The sequence below is a fragment of the Phascolarctos cinereus genome, unplaced genomic scaffold (assembly GCF_003287225.1).
Source record: "Phascolarctos cinereus isolate Bilbo 61053 unplaced genomic scaffold, phaCin_HiC Scaffold_4;HRSCAF=312, whole genome shotgun sequence".
Taxonomy (NCBI): Eukaryota; Metazoa; Chordata; class Mammalia; order Diprotodontia; family Phascolarctidae; genus Phascolarctos; species Phascolarctos cinereus.
The window spans coordinates 726,554,835-726,573,782 of NW_027555847.1; the positions used below are offsets into that span (position 1 = coordinate 726,554,835).

At 45.8% G+C, this 18,948-nt stretch overlaps 1 protein-coding gene across 1 annotated transcript in view; it reads right to left on the reverse strand.

Moving 5' to 3' along the window:
- Positions 1–13,784, reverse strand: part of LOC110202527 (uncharacterized) — a 28,005-nt gene extending 14,221 nt beyond the window's left edge. The window contains exon 1 of the mRNA XM_020978730.2: positions 12,584–13,784. The gene's annotated coding sequence lies outside the window, so the exon portion shown is untranslated. The remainder of the gene's footprint in view (positions 1–12,583) is intronic.
- Between the last annotated feature and the right edge of the window lie 5,164 nt (positions 13,785–18,948).

Genomic DNA, 18,948 nt, shown 5'->3' on the forward strand with positions numbered 1-18,948 from the left:
TGGTTCTCTCTCGCACGAGGAATATGCTGCTGGCTTCAGTCCAATCTTAAACACCAAGTGATCACCAATATGTCTTATTTTGAGGACGGTGAAAGCAGACAAAAATAACAAGAGGCTTTTTTCTGAGGCACCAGTGTCAAGAGCACGAAACCTCAGAATGAGCAGATGCTGGTGAAGAAAGCTAGAGGCAACAAAGAAGTTCGGGTTGGATGCCTTGTTTTTAATGCATGATGGAAAAAAGGAAGATCAAACAAGAAACAGGACCGCTGTTCAGGGTAGACTGGACACAGGTGATAGAAGACAGTGAAGGCAGACTAGACTGGCCAAGGTTTATTTTGCTTCTTGTCTTCTACGTCCGGAAGAACAAACTTTGAACTTCGGAATTGAAAGGACAGAATAAAAAGGAATAAAAAAGAGGTGAAACCAAAGATTAATCAAGAAACAGTAAGAGAATACCTAGCCGCTACTAATGAATTTGTGTCACTACCTCAGATGAACTACATCCCAAGGTACTGCAAGATCCAGACCATGTCACTAGCTGACTCATTGGATTAGTGATATCAGAAGACTGGAGCATGGGAGAGAAACCACACAACTGAAGGGCAAATGTTCAACTCAGTTTTTAAAAACAGAAAGAACAAAACTGGAAAAAATATGGGCCAGTGAGCTAGACTTGGCAAAATGCTAAAATGTTTTATCAAAGAGATGATTAGGAAATGCTGATCACAAAGAGTCAGTGTGGCTTCATTCGTAACAGGCCAGGCCAGGCCAGACTAAGCTCATTTTTGACAGTGACTAGACTAGTAAAGGAATTGATGTTGCTACGGTTTATCTTGGTTGTGCTACTCTTGTGGAAATGCAGGTAACATGAAAGTCAATACCACAGATTTAGAACTGGTTACACGGCCAGGCTCAAAAGGTAGTCATTCATTCAAATAGCTTAATGTCAATTTGAAAAAAGGGCATCAAGGTAATGCTCCACAGATGTTTGCCTGGCCCTAATATTTTTATCAATGACTTAAATACAGGCATAAATGGAATTCTTATCAAATCTGGAGGTAACCCACAGTTGAGGGATGACTACTAGGAATAAGGACAGGATCCACAGATCATGACATGTTAGAGCATAAATGTTTGTTGACAGACTGATGATGCCAAATCATTTATGAGGGCAAAGGGGTGAAAAGACAACTTAAAATGAAATATATTTAATCTAATTAATGATACTCTTGGTCTTTTTCTACCCACAAGGGAGTAGAAGGACTGAGGGAGGGGTTTTCTTCAACCAAGGTTCACAATCTGGAAATTTAAAGACATCATTTGATTGTAACCCCTTATTTTACAGAAGAGGAAACTGAAGACCAAAGAAGGTCAGTGATTTGCCCAAGATCACACAGGCAAGTAAGTGGCGGAGCTAGGATTTGAACTCAGATCCTCTGACCCAAATCCAGAGCTCTTTCTCCTGCACCACACTGTCTGAAATTGAGTTGCCCTGACATCTGGACAAAGAAGGAACCCAGGAAGAGAGCAGCTCTTGGAAACAGCAGGAATAAGGAACAAAAAACAAGGACTCTAAAAGGAAGCAGACCCAGAAGAAACAGACCACAACTAGACCTGTGTTGAACTCACACCAACTGAGGCAAGAGCCTAATAGCTGTTGTTTTATTTGCCCTTTGTGTTCTGGAAAAGGACCACGACATCAGGGGAGGTGATGCCATGACACTCAAGTGAATTGGATTTAAAGAAGGGAAGGCTGTGCAAAGTCACCAGCCTCACTTTCTCCTCTGCAGCCTTCTGGGTCCAGTGGAAAGATACACATCAGGACGACTGGAGATGGCCCAGGATGCAGAAGGCCTAAGCCTTTTAAAGCTAAGGTCTGAGAGGGATTATGAAGGAAGAAACATAGCAGGAATACAGATGAAGGGGAAAGACTTGCACGTTAGGACAAGACTCAGGATACTGTACATACAGATAAAAGTTTTAATGACTTCAAACTGGCACACAAGATGCACAGTTCTCACTTTCAACAAACGGAATTGCAGTATTTTGCCAAAAGTTGGCTTAAAACGTCTAGCACTACAGAATAAGAGTTTAATGGACATGTTAAGTACTCCTTCCTCTAGACTTTCCAAGTTCAAATCCTATATGATAATAACATTTACATAGTCCTTTAAGGTCTGTGAAATGCTTTACACATATATGCTATTTCATCTGATCTTAACTAGAAGGCAGGTGTTATTTTCCCCATTTCACAGATGGGGAAACTGAGGCATAGGAGTTAAGTGTCTTGTCCAGGGTCACAGAGTCAATAAGTATCTGAAGCAAGACTAGAACTAAAGTCTGTGTGACTCCAAGTTCGGCCCTCTATTTACGACATCATTTAGCTGCCTCTATTAAACTAAAATAATAAGGGGCAAAAATAAGGGAGCCTGTCTCAGCCACTTTCTCTCCCAGATACCAGAACCATCCCAGTCCCAGAAGGTCTTTGAGATCATCCAACCACCTGAGTTAAAAGAGGAAGAAAGAGAAAGCCCCCGAGGCAGCGACTTGGGCAGGATCACACTGTGTTTGAGTGGGCACAGCACGAAGAAGACCCTAGAACTGCCAGCTCCCACAACAACGCTCTCAGACTCCTGTCTCTGGTGTCACTCAAGTTCCCAAGGGAGCTCTGCAGGGAGGGTACAGGACACTACCAAGTCCCAACCTAAAGCAGCTCTGACCCCAAAGGGAAGAGCTCTGCCACTTCCCCTTTACTGGGGGACCATTTAATATTCTGTTCTCACAGAAGCTAAAGACTAGAGTCACCCAAACAGCCTTTGTGTATCTTGAGTTTTGTTCATGGGAGAAAAAAAAAGGTCTTTACATTTGAGTTTGAGGTTCTTTTGTTGGATGGGCCAATGACTACTACATGACCCAAAGGGTTGCCAAGAAACTAACAAGCAAACTCAGTGGTCAGCTGATTGGAAGGCCTGGCGACGGCTGGTTTTTGCCTTCTATGGTATGCACTTCTGAATAGTCTCTCTCTCTGGTTTTTATACTCCACTGGCCTAGTTTATGATATTTTTAACTTTGGAGCTGCCTGCCAAACTTTGGGTAGTTACAAATAAAATTAAGAAAAAGAGAAAACCAAAATTTCAGAAGCTAACTTGTCTTGAGTTCTGGTGCTCACACAAAAAAGTAAGTTTCAATTACTGAAAGAGGAAGAAGCAGCAAAGGGCAATCTGAAGGTATCTGGAAGAGTACAGCCAGCCAGGCGCCACCCACAGATTCAAAGATTCAGTCACTTTCTTTGGGGCACTTTCTCATGAAGTATTGCCAAATTGCTATCCTGCTGTTTCCCTTTAGGAAGGGTGTTCTGGGATGTGCTAAAGAACTGTTCTAACTACAAGCCTAGACCTCTAGGAAGTTGCTCCCTGGGTATGATGGTTGAGAGCAGGGGGTGGCGTGTGAGTTAGAGGAAGCAGAAAGCAGAGAGACAGAAGCTGGTCAAGAAGGGAGAGCAAAAGAAACAGTGACAGGTTTTCCCAGCACCAATCACATGGGAGCCATGAGAGGCACAGCAAAGACACAGGGTCAAAATCTGGGGCAACAGGGAGAGAAGGCAAGGTGGTGGAGAGGAGCGCACTTCCACGAACAGAGTATAGAAATCTCCCTACAATTGACATATTGTCGTATCACCCCCACTGCCTAACAGTGCAAATTCTAGGACAGTTTACAGAGCGCACACTGAATGATCAATCTCCACGAACAGTGACCGGGACCTGAGGCTCAAGGGGAGAACTCTGGAGAGGCCAGATGGTGCCGCAGCCAAGGGGTCAAAGATGTTATTTCCCTAAAGAGGGGGCAGGGCAGGTCATATAAGAACATAGCATGCTGGAAGCTCTGGCTTCTATCCCTAAAACAACATATTCTGGAAGGATCTAGATGTTTCTAGACACCCCAAAATCTTTCTAAACGAAATTCACCAGAAATAACCTTGAACTGACCTAACATCTGGCCCACACAGGAATGAACTGGCAGACCCAATCAAGAAGTAGGACAGTACTTAACTATCTGAAGCTGGCACAAGGGACGAGGAGCACCTACCTCTGCAATCTGTAAATGTTCTGCCTGCTTTTGTTACTACAGCATCCCAGTTACAAAGGGAGAGATGAAGAGGCAATGAACGTGGTACAGAGCAGCGGTTTACAAAGTGTTGTCCTCAGAGCCCAGGGACACCCTGAGGCCAAAACTATTTTTAAAATAATACTAAGATGGAAGATGCCCAAGAAAACACTGCCTTCTCCAACGACATGTCTGAGTGAGGCCAGATTCTCTTTATGTACTTCAACCAAACACATGCAGAAACTGAAATGAGAATCTAGCTATCTTTCATTAAGCTAGATATTAAAGAGATTTATAAAAATACGTAAAACAATGCCACTCTTCTCACTGAAATTTTTTTAAAAAATTATTTTCATAGAAACGTCCATGTTGGCATATAATGGGTTTATAATTTTAAATGAATAAACATTTTAAAATTGTATCCATTTTTTTTTCTAATATGGTATATATCAATAAATACTTTAGACACTGAAGCTAAGTGTCATAAAGGCCAAGGAGTTACAAAGGCCTGAGTTCTCATATACTTCCTAGCTGTGTGACCCAGCAAGTCAATTAACTCCATTTCCTCCACTGCAAAATGAGTATCATAACCGCACAGGGTTGTTGTTACGATCAAAAGAGAAAATACTGGTAAAGCATTTAGCATGTGGCTGATTCGCCGGTTAGCTGTTGTCCTTCGTTCTTGAAGAGGACCAAAATGACACCACTATGTTGGGGTCAAGTTACAGCGGGCCTGACTGTGGCTGATCAGACCAGTACGAGCTGGGAATGCTCTACCACAGGCCGGGCACAAATAGTCCGTGTGAACATGGGGGTGGATTCTCAAAATTTGCACATCTTGAGTTTCTTTCAAGCTACTTCAATTCGGCTTTGCTCCTAGAGCACAGGGACTTCTCTGATGAAAGCACACCATGCTGGGTGGTCTTGTGCCAGCGTCTCCCATTTCACACAATCAATTCCAAAATTCTTTAGCGAGACCTTAGAGTGTCCTTGTGTCGCTTCTTCTGACCTCCATGTGAGAGCTTGCCCTGTATGAGTTCTCCGTAAAATAGTCTTTTAGGTAAGCATATGTAATTATAATCCTAACCCTCGGACTCTAAACATGAATACATACGCTTGCCTAAAAAAGCACATAGTAGGCACTGGATAAAACTATTAAAAAAACTGCAAAAAGGTACTAGTACAAAGACTAACTCCTACATCAATGATATTACTGTCCAAAGTAAATTCCCTTCAGTAGAGTATACTAGTAAACTCTCCAAATAAAGCCCAAAGAATGGTCATATGCTACCTGTAGGGAGAAGGGAAAGGGAGGAATTAAGTTCCAAGGTGAGGCCTAGGCCAGGCAGGAGGGGGGTGGTGCTAGCAAAACAATTTCTGGAGATTCCTGGGAGACGACTAGAATCGGAAGGGATTTAAAGGTGAAACGGATAATGGCATTTACACATCTCTGGGACCTGATGTAAACTTGAAGAAGTAGGGATTCAGATGTTCAAATAGTAATTTGGGCTCCCCCCAAATCCCTAAAGCCTTCAAATCATTCTTAGCTATGATTCTTTGGTCATAGAGGGTGAGAAAGGAAAGAACGTTGCTCTTGCCTCTTTTCTCTTTTAGATTCCAAGGACCTTAGATTTCCATGGAGCTACTCCCTTCTCAAAACCCTTTCCATCTTAGCAGACAACCTATCCAAGTGAGGACAATCTCTAAATTGGGCTAGTACTCAGAAAACAAAGAGCCCAACAGCGAGGCCCCTCTTCAAAGATCATGCAAGCAATAACCATTTATGAAGCTCCAGGCACTGCACTAAGAGCTGGGGATGCAAAAAGAGGAAAAAGACAGCCCCTGTGCTCAAGGAGCTTACCATCTAAAGACTGAGACAACATGCAAAACAAATACATAAGAAACAAGCTATATACATGATGAACAGGAAATAACTGACAGAGGGAAGGCACCAGAATGAAGAGGAGTTGGGGAAGGCCCATTTGGTGTTTTCTTGGCAAAGACACCGAAGGGGTTTGCCATTTCTTTCTCCAGCTCATTTTACAGGAGAGGAAACTGAAGCAAACAGGGTTAAGTGACTTGCCCAGGGTCACATAGCTAGTGTCTGAGATCAGATTTGAACTCAAGAAGGTAAGTCTTCCTGACTCCCGACCCAGTGCTCTACCCACTGAGCCAACTGGGCCTTAAAGAAGCCAGGTCAACAGTCAGAGCAGAGAGAAAAGAGAGCGTTCCAAGCATAGGGGCCAGCCAGAAAACAATGGCCACAGCCCAGACATGGGCTCTCTTGTTCACATAACAGCCAGAAAGCCAGTGCTACCAGACTGAAAAGTACATGGTGGACAGCAAGGTATAAGACGACTAGAAAGGTAGGAGGGAGCAAGTTTATAGGGGGCTTTGAATGCCAAACAGAGCATTTTATATTTGAATCTGCAAGCAACAGGAAACCACTGGAGTTTATTAATAACCAAAAAAATTCTTTTAAGCACTTACTCAAGGAGTTTACATTCATTCTAACTGAAGAAAATCAGGTTCATAACATAAATACTTGAAAGAGAAAGTAAAGTAAACAGAAGGAAACAAGCATGTATTTAGTGCCTGTGTTAAGGCACTGTGTTAAGAATTTTATAAATATTATCTCATTTGATCTTCATAACAACCCTGTTAAGCTCTGTTATAATCTCCATTTTACAGCTGAGGAAACTGAGGCAGACTCAGGTCACACAGCTAGTAAGTGTCAGCTGTCACTTCTGGACCTCTAGAGACTTCATGACTCTCTCACTTCTGGACCTCTAGAGACTTCATGACTCTAGGCCTAGCACTCTATGCACTTCAAGGTAACCTTAGTAGGAAAAGAACAAGAAAACTTTCCAGCCTGACGTGACCTGCCAAATTCCACTACTACCACCTTAAAAAACAAACAAACAAAAACACCAAGGCTGCCTCCACACCTTAATAAGATAGCACAGAATTTTTAACAAACTCATCTCCCCTTGTCCTCTTGAAAAAACAGGCACCAAAGGAATACCTACTTTTCACAGCACTGGGAAGGAAATTTGGGAGAGGGGCACAGATAGTGAAAGTTAATGAGCAAAAAGACAAGCCAAATTGAGGTACATTGGAATTAGTTGAATAATCTAGTCTAGATTTCTTTGTATGTCTCAATTATTCCAAGATAAAGTCAGGTCTGGCTTTCCTGAGTATGAAATGCAGTACAAATCAAGCCTTTCTAAATGCTGTTCTGTCATCTCCATGCTCACCACCACCATCACATAAAGAAGCAGCATTACCCCAAGAGTCAACGATTTCACTTCCACTGTGGATACTCCCCTCACCAACCTAGAGCTCCACCCAAGGACAAAAATAGTTTCAGAGTGTTGCCTGAGACAGAGGAATTAAAAAGACCTACCCAGCACCAAGTGACAGGAACAGGCCCTGTATTCGGCTTTTCTGACTAAACCAACTAGAGCCCCTCCGCTTCCATCAGTCATGCCATGAATAGTGGAGCCCACATTTTCCCTATTAAGGTCATGTGGGAAGGTCCTTCATCTCCCCACCTTTCTACTTCTCTTTCTCTTCCACAGTCAGTCAATAAACATTTATTAAGCAATGTATTGGATGTTATGCTAAGTTTCGGGGACACAAAGGAAGTTAAATCTGTTCTCAAGGAGCTTAATCTTAAGATGGGAGACAACATGCAAACAATTACATAAAAACAAAGGATGCAGAATAAACTGGACACAGTTAACAGAGAAGGCTTCCTACAGAAGGCTGAGTTTTAGCCTAGACATTAGGGAAGTTGTTTAAGCCTCAAAGAAAGAAGTTCTACCTCTCACCTTTCCACTTGGCCCTTTTCATTTCCTCTCATTAAAACTCTGAAAGCAGCTTTCCCAACCCACTTAATGCTGGTGTCTTCCCTGGCTGAATCTCTAATATTGAGCACACGGTAGGGACTTAGGCTGCCTCTTGGTTACCTTCAGGTCTCAGCCTTCTTCGAGAAGCCACTTGATTCACTTTAATGCTAGTTAGTGCCTTTCCTCTGAGAATATCACCACTTTATCCTGTGTCGATCTTGTTTGAAGGTAGTCATTTGCAAACTGACTCCCTCATCAGACCGTGAGCTCCTTGAAGAAAGGGATTATTTTCACCTTTCTTGGTACCTCCATCACTTAGTAGGGTGTCTGACACATAGTAAGCGCTTAATAAACAGCAGTTTGACTTGGCTTTCCGCAGCTCTAAATCTGCTAATCACCAAGCCTGGGAAATTCAAGCATGTATTTCTCCTCCTCCCCAAGGGCTAAGCACCACTGGAGAAAGCCACAACCCCCCCCCCAATGCTGACCCTCTTTGGAAGTCCTCAAGCAGAGGCTGGACAAACACCTGTTGGTTGTCAGAGTGGGCATTCCTTCTCTATAATTCTGTGACATGACTTAAAGCACTCCAAATTTACAGTGCCTAAGTCTCAGCTGAATCCCCACTTCAGTTCCATAATCCTTCTACTCTTACTGACACTGCACACGAGCCCCCCTACAGCAAAAGTTTTAAACTTTGCCTCAAAACAAATTCTGGAGCAGCAGAACCCACAAAACGACAGAGTAAAGCAATTTTCCAGCCCAAGACAACTTAGAAGGTCAGCAGGAAAGGTCTGTTGCACCTGGGTGAGAGAGGAGCATAGTCTAGTTCAGGCCATACCCCACCAAACCAGCAACAGGCCTTGGGGGTGACTGAATCAGTGATGACAGTAGCAGTTTCCAGACCTCTCAGCCCACAGATAGCAAAAGAGATAACAGGGACCCCTCTGCTGGCATGGGGCAGGACTCTGTTGCACTGCTCATATCTGCATCTGGGTCACAGTCCTGGGTCTCAGTCCCAGAGCCAGGAAGAGCACTGAAATACCACAGCTTGCTATCACAGGGGAACTGGGACCCTGGTAACAGTTCCAGGGTGGAAAAGAGTGCTTGTGGTCACTCACAGACAGAACACAGGCCAGGAAAAGAGTAAACACACCTCTCCTCAGATCATACCACCTTGGAAGAAACAAATGCTTACAGGTTCTCAGAATTATCTCTGAAAACACCTGCACAAAACCCCTGAAGTTTGGCCCCTCCATTCTGGAAGCAGAGCCTCACTTCAGCATAGAGTTAAAAGTCAAGAAACAGGCTGGAAAAATGAGCAAACAGCAGAAGAAAATCCTAAGTATAGAAAGTTACTATGGTAACAGGAAAGATCAAAACACAAATTCGGAGGACGACAAAAACAGATAATAAAAACTGCTACATCCAAAGCCTCAAAAAAAAAATTGGTTTCAGGCCATGGAAGAGCGAAAAAGGATTTTAAACATCAAGTAGGAGAGGTGGAGGAAAGAGAAGAGAAATGGAAATGATGCGAGAAAAGAAGAGTCAACTATTTCCTAAAGGAGGCACAATAAATACTGAAAAAAAAATACCTTAAAAAACAGACTAGGCCAAATAGAAAAGAAGTCCAAAGAGCCAATGAGGAGAATAATGCCTTAAAAAGCAGAACTGGCCAAATGTAAAAGGAGGTCTAAAAGCTCACTGAAGAAAATAATTTCTTAAAAATTAGGTCTTCCAGGCTCCAGGCTCAATGCTCTATCTACTTCGACACCTAGCTGCCAGTAGTGGTGGTAGTGGTAGTGGTAGTGCTAGTAGTAGCAGTGGTAGTAGTAGTAGTAGTAGTAGTAGTAGTAGTAGTAGTAGAACAACTGTGGGTGGATTCCACCTAGCCTCAGAGGCAGTTCTGTTTGTGGTCTACCCCCACAGAATTCAGCCTACTTTCACAGAAGACTGAGATAATCCAGCATGAGATCCTTCAATTCCCACATTCTATGCCTCAAAATTTCTGATCATCACCACCATTCTCTCCTCTCTACCTCCTCTGAGAAAGGTCTCTACTCCTTAAACTAATTCTTCTATCTTTGCCCTACTTGGTCTGATACAAGAATCATGCTCTCCTTCTCATGCATCTTCAGTCTCTCTCTTTCCACTGGTTTCTGTTTATTTGTCTACAGAGACATTCAGATTTTAATCCTGAAAAAGGGTTTTTCATTCCCTTTCACAGATAAATGTGCTGAAAAATCTGTACATACTCAGTATCACCCCACTTAATTACCATCCCCTCTCTCCTCAATCTCTAGCAACCTACTTAAATACACCTTTGGTGTCTTCCATTTTACTGAAATTACCTCATCACCAAATATATCTTCTAAAAAGTCCCTGACCTCTTGCAGTGTTAGACAAGGATGGTGACCATCCCCTCTTTCCATATACCTGCTTTCCCTGGGCTCAAAGTCATGAAGTTCGCTCCCTACCTCTTTACTCCCTTTATACCATCTTTTCCACCCTTCTCCATTGAGTGCCACCAAGCTCTCTTGTAGGTGGCTCTCTGCTCTTCTGACATTCCTCCCTTGGCAAACCCATCACTCAGCAACAACAACATCCCATCACCTCAATTCTCACAATGCTCTGTACACAGAGCACTAGGTAAACCTGAAAGCACTATTCTGGTAAAGACTCTCCAAAATTACATAATAATACCTTTTCAGCCTTATCTGGGTTATGACTTTTCACTCTGCTCCAGCCCAAACTGACAACTACTCTCTATCCCCCAAACACTGTTTTTCTAAAGCTTGGTATTTTGTCCCCTAGGACCAGAACATCATCCTGATGAATTCCTACCCAGCCTTTAAAACCCCAAAACCCAATTCAAAGAGCACCTCCTCCATGAAGCTATCCTGGGTGATAACTTCGCCCTCTAACCTCACAGAATCATGTTTTCTCATTCTCTAATGTTATTTATGCTATGTATGTATTTTAGATAACTGTGTTTTATCCCCAGATTACAAGATTATCTACAGGAGAGTAGGGCTAACACCTTACCTAAATTTTGGATCTCCCTCTCAACTGTATTCTGTATATAACAGGTACAGCATGATGTTTACTTAGCTGAGGTGAATTTCTCCAACTAGACTAGTTATCCCTTACAGTAATTAGCTAGTATGGTGACTTGAACACTTGACCTTCAGGTAGAAGAAGTGCTAGAATTAGAATGAAAAGGAAATAAGTTTAGGTCCTAAGGCAGGTTACTCACTCTCTCCCTAGAGACGTTTGGGCAAGTTAAGGCACTGCCCTTCTCTGGGCCTCAACCTCCCCCCATCAGTAAGATGAAGAGTTTGGCACAGGGTCACAAGGTCACAGATTCAAAGCTGGAAAGGACCCTTGGAGTCCGCTGAATGAAAATGAGGAATGTGAAAGTCAGAGAGCTCACAATTCACACAGCCCGCCAAGGTTTGCTCTTCAGAACTGAGATGAAGTAGGTGCCCCTCCTCCGCGTCACTTCCAGTTAGAAAGCTGTGATGCTAGGACCTAATTCAACCTGTACCCGAATAAGAGTCCCCTTTCCCACACAAGGAGCCAGCACTCTAAGGTTTGCAAACTACTTTAAAAACATGATCTCTGATCCTCAGGACAACCTCTGAAGGCAGGTGCTATTATTATCCCTATTTTTGGATGAGGAAACTGAGGCAGACAAAGATTAAGTGACTTGCCCAGCTAATAAATGTCTCAGGTCTTCCCAACTCCAAAGACAGAGCTCTACCCACTAATCCAAAATGGTTCACAGTCCCTGGAGGTTCTAAATTGTAGGTACCTATGAATTCATATTCCAGGACTGGCTTAAGAGGATTAAAAAGGCCCTTATCTTAGACAGTAATTGGTGTGTATTTGTCACTATAAGGTTTATGGCGTTCGATAGTGTAACATTGTTATCCCCATTTTACAGATGAGGAAACTGACCCAGACGGGTCCCCAGGGCAGTTTCAGGCTTGGGCCACGAACAAGAGTCAGAACTCTCTTCACTGTTGCCAAGGGTCTCCTCTACCAGAGGGGGAGGGGAGTGCTGACCAATAACTGTTTGTTTACACTACTATGGAAAATGGGGGGAGGGGCATGCACCAAACAGAAGCAGGACCCAGGGGGTGTCCGGGGGGCCCAGCCCCGCAGGCCAGCCTGTCACCGTGCTGCTCCTCGGCTGAGTTTTATCCGGTGAAATACAAGGGGGAGGCGGCCCGAGTGTTGGGCGAGGGGCGGGGTTCCGGGCTCCACCGACAAAATCCAACTTGGGGGCGGGGCTCTTATGGGGGGGTCCAGGTTAAAGTTCATAGCGAAGTGCAGGATCACAGAGGAGCCCAGGCCAGGCTTGGGCGCAGGACAGGAAAGAGAAAAGAGAGAAGAAGAGGGGGAGGGGAAGGAGGCCCCATCTCCCCCCGCTCCCCCCTCCAGGGACGCCGCGCAAGCGCACTGGGGCCGGTGGGGGAGGAGGAGGGAGCCGGGCCGGCCGCCGCTCCAGCGCCAGACCCGGGCCCGGGCCCGGCCCCGCTCCGCTCCCCTGCGCGGCCAGGGCCCCACGGCAGCGGTAACAGCGGCGCCCCCCACCGCGCCAGTCCGGCCCCGCTCCCAGGACTCACCAAGCGAGCGGCGGCGCCTCAGGCCCGGACGAGCGAGCTCCTCCAGAGACGGCTACAGAGAGCTCCCGAGCCAAGCACCGCGAGAGCGGGATTCGAGCGCGGGAGCGCGCGCGGGAGCGCGCGCCTCCGCCAGGCCACGCCCCCTGGCGCTCGGCTCGCCCAGCCAAGCCGCGGGAGCGCGTGGCCCCTCCCCTCACCGGCGGCGGGGCGGGGGAGCACAGCCCCCTCCTAGCTCAGGTGGCGCGGGGGTGGGGGGACGCCCCCTCCCCGTTTCTTCCGAGCTCGGTCGGGAGCTTTAGACCGTCAGCCATAGGATCCCACGTCTAGAAGGAGAAGGCGCCTAGTCCAAGCCCTTCATGTTACAGGAAAGGAAACTGAGTCCCAGAGGTGGAGGTGACTTGTCCAAGGTCTCCCCGCGTCACCTCTGTAGAGAGGGGAGGGCCAAAGCGCCCACTCCCCGATGCCACGGAGCGAGCTGAAGCCATCTCCCCAAAGTAGCTCAGGCTGGAGTGCAGCGGACCTCACGACTTTTGGAGGCGGAGAGCCCCGAGTTCAAATCCTGCCGCGTAGCTGCGTGACCCAACTTTTCAGTTCTAGTAGAAGACGAGTAGAGAGGCTGACATTGATGTAAATCTCGAGGGTGTCCGGCCGTCCGGGGCGGGCTGCGCATGCCCCTTTGCCCTCTGTCTGGCACTCAGCCTCCTCACCTTGGCCCCGAGGTCGGCCCCTGCGCCCTGGGCCATCCCAGGCTTTCTCCCTCAAATCCAATTCGTGCGAGAGTCCAGACATCACCGGTGACGTCATCTGCCCTCTTGGAAACAGACAGGTTTCCTCTCCGCCCCCATCACGATGTAAGTTTCTTCTGGGCAGTGACTGCTTCTTTGTTTGCTTTTTCCAGGCGATGGGGTGAAGTGACATGCCCAGGGTCACACAGCTGCTAAGTGTCAAGTGTCCGAGGCCGCATTTGAACTCAGGTCTTGACTCCAGGGGGCGCTCTATCCACTTCGCCCTCTAGCTGCCCCCGTGTGTTTGTCTTTGTTGTGCGTGGCTCCATTGCTTGTTATCACAATGCCTGGCCCCTCGTGAGTGCCCAGTCGATGCTCGTTTTAATTGACTGATTTCTCACTTTACTCTCCTTCACCCACTCTACACCTCAGTCAGGCCAGACTGTTCTTCCTTGTCATTCCCGGAGGCCTGACGTCAGGCCTCAGCGCCTTCACTTAACACTGTTTCCCTTGCTCTGAATGCCCTCCCTCACCCTCTTCTGTCAGTCACTTTCTCTGGCTGTCCTCCAAGCCCGCAGTGTTCTCCCTCCTTATCTCTGCCCCCTAGCTTCTCTAGCTTCCTTCAGGTCCAGCCACCCTGGCCTTCTTGTTCCTTATGCGAGATGTCCCCCAGCCCTGGAAAAGTCTCCCTCTTCCTCTCACCTCTGAGCTACCCTACTTTCCTTCAAGTCTCAGCTCAAGTCCCACCTTCTTCAAGAAGCCCTTCCCCCCTCCTTAATCTTAGTGCCTTACCCCTCAAATTATCCTCAGTTTATCATAGGTGTATCATTTGATGGTGGTCTCCTCCACGAGACTTTGAACTCAGGGGCAGAGACCATCTTTTGCCTTTTTTTGTATCTTCAGCACTTAGCACCAGTGCCTAGCACGTAGGGGACACTATATCAATGTGTGTTGATTTGACTAGGTAGCTTCTGTTTTCTCTGCTAATGATGATATCTTTCTGACCAGAAAGGGCGAAGCAAAAATGGAGAATAAATAGGCAAAACCCAAAATATGGAACAAAAAATGAGGAGAGATCTCAATTGCCTCTGACATGTTCAAGTCACAAAATTGCAGATTGTTAGAGTAGGAACAAACTTCAGAAGTCCATCCAATAATAAGTGAGAATCTCTTCCATTGTGTATTTGACAAGTGGCCGTTCAGCTTTTGCTTGAAGGTCCCTAATGAGGGGGAAACCCCTGTTTCCCAAGGCTGGTCATTCCACATTTTGACTGCTCTACTTGTGAGGAAGTCAAGTCATCCATGTCTCTGGTGTCATGGTACAGAAAGGGAACTGCAAAGTACTGAAAGAGCTTTAAAGGTGATTACTGAATCACTGGTAGAGATATTTGAAAGGTCCTGGAAATGAAACAGTGCCTTAGAAATGGAGAGAGACCAAGTGCCCCAATTTTCGGAAAGAAAGGAGGGAAAGAGAGAGGGAGAAAAAAAAAGAAGGAAAGAAAAAAGGAAGAAAAGAAAGGAAGGTAGGCAGAAAAAGAAAGAAAGAAATTGGAAACTGCAAAGTATGAGAAGGGGGTGTAGACCATAATTCCTGGCAAAATTCTAGGTCATTACTTAGTGTACAACTAGTGACCATTCAGAGAAAGAAGTGAAGACCACGCAAATTCATCATGATCTCACTAACAATAGGTTAAACCAGACCAGCTCCATTTCCTTTTCTCTCAGTGTTACCAGACAGTCAGAGTGAATGAAAGGCAGGGATAGAGTTCACCTAGATTTCAGCAAAACGTTGAGCCACATTTTGAGCTTTGTAGGGAAGGACTCTTGAGAGGCAATTGGCCTTTTGGATGAGGTAGTCACCTTGTAACCTCTAAAGGTTGGAATGGCAGGAGTTCTCATCCTATGGGCAGGGTAGCAGTTCCTTGGAGCAGATGTTGCTGGTGACAGCATCCATGATGAGTTGAAAGACAGGTCAAGGGCAAACTATACACACCTAGGCAAGGCAAATTCAGGGAGCATGACCCCTCAGGGCAGGGAAAAGTGTCAGCCATGGACTCCCCAGGAGCACTGATCAGTACAGTGCTTGACCTAAACGGAATTTCCTGAGGACTCTGGAAAGGGAGAAGAAAACCTCCAGGAACCAGGTACAAGGAGTTTCCCCTTTGCCATGTGGGTTCCCTGGTGTGTGCCTCACTGCCTTTGTGCTTGACATTTAAGTCCACTCTTTCTGAGGACGTTTGTGCATGCAAGGGGAGAGTGTATCCCCTCCAACCCCCTTTCAGAGGGATTGTTTTTGTAACAGCTGTCTTTGATATGCCTGCTTAATAACCACCCTCTCTCAAGCTAATACAGTCTGGCTGATAACCAAAAAGAAGTATGTTGGTGGAGGCTCACGAGGAACAATACTAGACCCTCAGAGTTACCCCTAGAGTCCTGAAAGTAGTGGCAATCAGCTGCTCTTGGGCGACCTGGCCCACCTATTTGAGTGGGGATTTCAGAGTTGGTTTTCGGTGGCATCCGACTCTTTGTGATCCCATTTGGGGTTTTCTTGGCAAAGATACTGGAGTTGCCATTTCCTTCTCCAGCTCATTTTACAGATGAGGAAACTGAGGCAAACAGGGTGAAGTGACTTTCCTGGTGACTTACACAGATACTGAGTGTCTGAGGCCAGGTTTAAGCTCAAGAAGATGAGTCTTCCTAATTCCAAGCCCAGCGCTTTATCCGGTAGCAGCCACTGACTACAGTTGGGGGAGGGGGAGACGTATTTTCTAAAATGGAAGAAATAGAGACAAAAATGAGATACTCTAAATAAGTATCTTACTTATTCTACGTATTCTTTTGTTCAAGTTTTTTTTTTGTTTTTTGTTTATTTTGTTTTGTTTTGGTTTTGCTCAAGTGTATATTACACATTAACAGGAGAGAGAATGAATGATGATCTAGGGAAATGTGACTGCCTAGCGAGGAGTAAATGATTACACAGACCACAGAGAAACCAAAATCTCTTCGTTAGTGAAGCATCTCTCTGTCTGTATCTGGAGGGGATTATGTGTAAATGGCAAGAGGTAAGGAAAGAGACTGGTTCAATCCACCCATCAGCAAACATTTATTAAGCACCTACTATGTGCAGGCACTGTTCTAAGAGCTGAGGATCTAAAAGGAGGCAAAAGACAGTCGGTGTCCTCAAGGAACTCAAGATCTGAAGGGAGAGACAGCGACCAAACACGCATATAGAAAGCAAATTAAGTGCAGGATAAATAGGAAATAATTAACAGAGGGAAGGCACTAGAATGGGGGTTGTTGAGTGGAAAAGAAGGCTTTAAGAAGCAGCACCTACCAGGCAAGCTCCAATCTGCTTCACCGACCTGAAGAGCTTTGAGGAAAACTGCCTGTCCAGAATTAGAAGTGCTTCCTCTTCATGGGTCATGCAGGCTGCGGTTGGGAATGGCTGACCTTCTTCCTCTTTCCTCCTTTCCACTCACTCAACCTGAACCCTGCTTCTTGGGGTTTCTCCCTCTGTAACCATGGTGCTTCTGCTTTCTCCGGCTGGCAGATTGAATCTGATTTGGGAAGCACAAGTCCTGCTCTTGGGAGAGGGATTTATATTTCTACTGAGTTCAGGGGAGTGGGCTGTGGGTTGTGTTAGATCTTCGAAAGAAAAAGACCTCCTTTGACTGGCTCCCTGCTGAGAGGATGGGGATGTTTTAACTCTTAACATATTTACATTTGGGACTTTTAGACCAGAGGGAGCAGAATCAGGCAAGAACACAATTCAGATAGCGTGGTACGTGATTCAGACTTACAAAGGTTCTTTCACCTGGAAAGAGGATCCTGCTTCTGGACCTCAAAAGCATGGGCGGGCTGCGATCTCTGTATCCCACCTAGGAACTAGTCAACATCTCATTGATGCAGCTCCTCTGGTGCAGGTTCCAGCCCATCCATGCCTGCTCATCTCATCCTCCAAATATTTCTCATTTTTATTGGACAGAGAAAAGTTGTTCTGTCTGCACAGACTTTTTTTTTTAATGTCTTTTAAGAAATGTGAAGAAAAGTCGGGAGGAGAGGCTCACGACCAATGGGAGGTGAAGGGCATACTGAGGTATTCCCCACTCCCAACCCCTACTCCCAGCTGCTCATAGCCCCCTCCCTTCCAGTTCCCAACTGTCAGCTTCTGGTAAATTCAGGAGTCTGGCAGGGTAAGAGAGCATCTCCCTCCCGTTGTCTTGAACTCAAGATTGGGGAACCCCAAACCATACCTTTCTCTGTTCATGCCCTCCCACCCAAACCCTCCAAAACACGTGAATCAGGAAAAACCTCACAGAGATCAACATTTCACAGGAACAGAGGAGAGGGGAAGAAAGGGGACCTTCCCACAAGACGATGCCAGAGTTCAAAGGAGAGGGAAGCAGATGGGGTCCCTGTCCCCTGTGGCTCTATTAGGGAAATAGAGGGGTGTTCACTGCAGCTCCAGGAATTTGGGGTGCCATGCGATTTCTCCAAAAGGAACGTCGGAGACCTGAAGGAGCGACGGCAGAGTGGTGGGCGACTTTGCGAGTCTCTCCTACTGTCATTATAACCACTGGCACCCCGCGGGATCCCCATTCTGCTCTGCTGGTCCGGCTCAGAGGGCCTCGGCGCTCCTCAGGGGAGCAGCTAAGGGGACTAGAATCCTTAAAGGGATCACTCAGGGCTTCCTAGGGTTTGGGGATCTTCTCTCCCCAGAGGTTGGCTTCTTAGGACTGGTAGGTTTGGGAAACACCAGGGGGCCAACCTTGGCTGGGGAGAGAGAAGAGGAGGAAGAAGATGAAGAGTTGCAACTCCTAGAGTGCGGTTTGTACTTGGCTGGGGTAAGCTGCAAGGGGTGCCCCTTTCGGACAGCTTCCTAGGGAGCAGGGGACGGTGCCACTCGGATTCATATGGGAGGCCAGTTCTGATCAACCATTGTCGATTGGCTACCAGAACTCCTCCATGGGAGACTGGGGGAGGAAGAGCCCCCAAGATGAGTCACAGAAGGAGAAAGCAGTTATTGAGTAATTACTATGCCAACCCGTTGGGCATCCAAAGTGAAAATCAAAACGGAACCGGATCTCAAGGAGCTCACATTCTAATGCAGGAGATAATAACTATAATAATAGCTATTAGTAATTATAGGTAAATAATAACTGTAATTATAGCTATGACAAGCCATAATTATGGCTATGATTATAGCTATTTTTATAATAAGAGCCATTTATATAGCGCTTTAGGGCTTAGCTACGTTGCTATATCTTGTTTTTGCTATATTACTAGACTATCTCCTCTCTGGGTCATATATTTCTGATTCCTTCTTTTTATCTTTCTTTTTCTGTTCAAGACGTCTTTGGCAATATTATCCAGACCATGGGCTCCCACTATATTCCTCTCCATTAGTTTTGGGGGTTACCCTCAGCTTTAATTCCTATCTCCTTCTTGCTATATCTGTAAAGTAAATACCCCTTTGTAAAAGATACCTAGTGTTAAATAGTTAAATAGGCCTGGGGTGCTAGTTACTGGCCACCTAGAATAGGAGGAACACAGCTGGTCTTATGATAGGGAGAAAGTATACTCCTAAACCCTTTGGTGTCTTGAGGGGACAATGTAGCCTGCTTGGCTCTAAGAGACCAG